Source organism: Octopus sinensis, linkage group LG5 (assembly GCF_006345805.1).
Source record: "Octopus sinensis linkage group LG5, ASM634580v1, whole genome shotgun sequence".
Lineage (NCBI taxonomy): Eukaryota > Metazoa > Mollusca > Cephalopoda > Octopoda > Octopodidae > Octopus > Octopus sinensis.
This window is the reverse complement of record NC_043001.1, coordinates 85,848,191-85,851,774: the sequence shown is the minus strand read 5'-3', so window position 1 is coordinate 85,851,774 and position 3,584 is coordinate 85,848,191.

The window sequence follows — 3,584 nt, the reverse complement described above, 5'->3', positions numbered from 1 at the left end:
GTCATGGTTTTATATAACATCATAATGATTATCATCAACTTTGGACATTACTGCTTCGACTCCTGGTACTCATAGGGTCAGCTAACGGTGTCCATGGCATATAAGTGACCGAGATAACAACATACCTCCTGAACGGGACGTTAGTCCGTCATAGGATAGCCTATTTACAGCTGAGAAGGCTGGAGCAATGTGAAATGAAAAGTTTGGCTCAAAAATACAAATGCACCTTCAGTTGCAGGAATCGAAATCATACTCTCGTGATTATGTATGCAAAGCCCTATCCACAAGGTCACGTGCATTATCTCGTACCTTTGAGATTTCTATGCCGTGATGGCTTATTTTTAGAACGACATTTTATGGTAGATATGAAAGGACAGGCCTAATATTTGGGCCTGCCTGTTTAAATGCTGAAGGGTTAACGTATTGTGCTTGCAGAAACGTTAGCGCGTCGGAAAAATTGCTTAGTGATGTTACTTTGATTCTTTACATTCAGAATTGTAATTCCTTTCGGGTTTTGGGGGTTGTTAGAATAAGTATCAATTGCGCACAGGCGTAAATGTAATTAACTTGCCTATCCAGTCCATATCGAAATTGCTATCCTTGTGTTAAAACATTTTCATATTGTTTATCTACTCAAATTTCAATCTATTTGCATGCTGTATATAGTCATATTATTTTACTTGCTTCAGTTACTGGACTGTGCAATTTCGAATAAATCAACCCCATCAATTATTATATTCTTTAAAGTCTAGTACTTCACTTTTGCCGAGCCGTTCAGCTATGTGCTCATAAAAATGCCAACATCTGTTCTCAAACGGAGAGAAGACTAACATAAACACATACATACATACAAACATATGTACATACGTACGTACGTACGCACACACATACATTCACACACGCACACACTCATTCACACACACTTGTACATTCACACACCAATTCACGCACAAGCCATTGGTTGTCACCCGGGACTTAAGACACTTGCTGAAAGTGCCGTACAATGGGACTGAACTCGAAAAGCCCGTGGTTGCAAAGCAAACTTCTCAACCACACAGCAATGCCTACTTGTGCATGTATCTATGACTGATTTCACATTTTTGCACAACGCCAGCAATTTAGGGTGGGTGGGGTGGTTAGCTAGTCGACTACAATGACTCCCCATATTCAACTGGTACTTATTTTATCGATAAGGATGAAAGTCAAAGTTGGCCAGGGCAGAATTTGAACATAAAAGATGGACGAAATACAGCTACGCATTTTACACAAATTACGATTCTTCCAGCTCGCTGCATTATTTATGATTACACACTGTTTAAGATAATATCTCTCCAAAACTTCGTGCTCTTTTTGATTTTCGTTTAAAATTCAATATCATAGGGAATCGCATATTTCAGAATTGAATCAATACTAAAGATTGAGTGTGATATAATCCAGTGAAACATTATTAGGATTTTGTTTTATAAAATTGCATTATTAATTGATAATTAATATCAGATAACAAGAAAGAAATTTCATTATTGATTAGAAAATATAAATACTTGCTAACACACAAATTAATTTATATGTGATAAAAGCAATTGCAAAGTGATAAAAGTAATTATTAAGTTATTAAATAATATTGATATAAAATTAATTGATGACAAATAAAACAGTTTCCGACATGTAATAATAATAATTACTAATTAATATTAATAATTGCTAACATAACAAACAACTGCTAACAACTAAATGTTGCTGACAACATGAAATAATGATTACCCCAAAAAATATTTTTTAAGATTTCAGAATATTTGATGAAAGCCAAACACAAGCGCTAATGTAGTATAATAATAATAATGATAATAATGATGATGATGATGTTATATTATTATTATTATTATTATAATAATAATAATAATAATAATAATAATAATAATAATAATAATAATAATAATAATAATAAGCGTTAAAAATTAATCAATTATTAACAAAAATATAGAAATATAGCCTTGAAAGATTAAAACTGAAATAAGGGAGAGAAAGAGAGAGAGAGTGAGAGAGAGAGAGAAAGAAAGACATAGAGAGAAAGTAAAATAGATAAGTAGGTAAATAGATAGATAGAGAGAGATAAATAGGTAGAGATAGAGATAGATAGATAGATAGATAGATAGATAGATAGATAGATAGATAGATAGATAGATAAAGAGAGAGAGGGGCAGAGAGAAGGAGAGAGAGGAAGAGAGAGAGGAAGAGAGAGGGAGAGAGAGAGGGAGAGAGAGAGGAGAGAGAGAGAGGGAGAGAGAGAGAGGGAGAGAGAGAGAGAGAGAGAAAGAGAGAGAGAGAGAAAAGCTCCTTAAATGTTTGATCGAACAAAATCATGGCCACAAAAAATTTGATATTAATCGCGCAGTAATTGTGTGTAAGCAAACCAATGCACATATCTGCTAAAATAAAAAAGCAAAAACAGCAGACATTTTATAGGCACATGCACTTTTACTGTTCATGTTTCAATGTCCATATTTCACTACCAAACAGCAACTACAGACACCCGATATTTAGATAACCTTTTATATTCACTGGCCATATTTCATTACTATAGTTCATACGTGACATGAACGCTACGTATTTGTCGTCTTCTCATTTATTGTTTATTTTTTGGGCTTTATATATCTTATATAGTATATTAACATGTACTGACATTATATCATTGTAACAGAATACCTTGTACAGAGTCAATAGTAGGGTGTAGATGTTGGGGTGCTTTACAAGGAAAGATATCACGATTTTAAAAAAACACAACAGAAAACAATAAAAATTTGATTATAGAAAGCAAAATTCTATTTTAATTAAGGAGCAGATATAGTCAGAATGTGTGTGTGTGTGTGTGTGGTGTATACGTGAGTATAATTAATACATAAATGCACTCTTTTAAAGCATAGCCAGGCTCATGGGCCCGGTTTCCCGGTTTCATTGGTGTATGTGATCCCCAGCTGGACGGGACGCCAGTCCATCGCAGCGTTACTCACTTTTGCCAGCTGAGTGGACTAGAGCAACGTGAAATGAAGTGTTTTGCTCAAGACCACAACGCGTCGCCCGGTCCAGGAATCGAAACCACAATCCTACGATCATGATGCTGACACCCTAACCACTAAACCACGCGACTCCACATATGTGAGTATAATAATGAGTTGAAGAAAAATAAGCTTCCCTGTCCAGATAATCTGTAAGAATTTTATCGACCTGATTATCGGGTGTTGCACACTGCTGGTCACAAAAATCTTTCTCACATTCTTCCAGATTTCGAACGATGTCAAGTGTCTTGCTCAAGTACACTATGTACCACCAGGAACTGAACTCACGAATACTCCTAATCACTTAGCCACGCGCCTTTAACGCACGCTATATATTTTTTCTCTACATTCACTTTTTATTATTCACAACCAATCAACAACATGCATGTAGTCTAGTTATTGTCGTGCTGATGAGACTTATTGTTACACATATACATGTTCACAGATGTCTTCTTGCCTTCAGCCAGTGTGGCTTTTTGTTTTCCTTACTGTCGTAACTGAGAAGAACTCATGAGATTATCTACCCTTCAC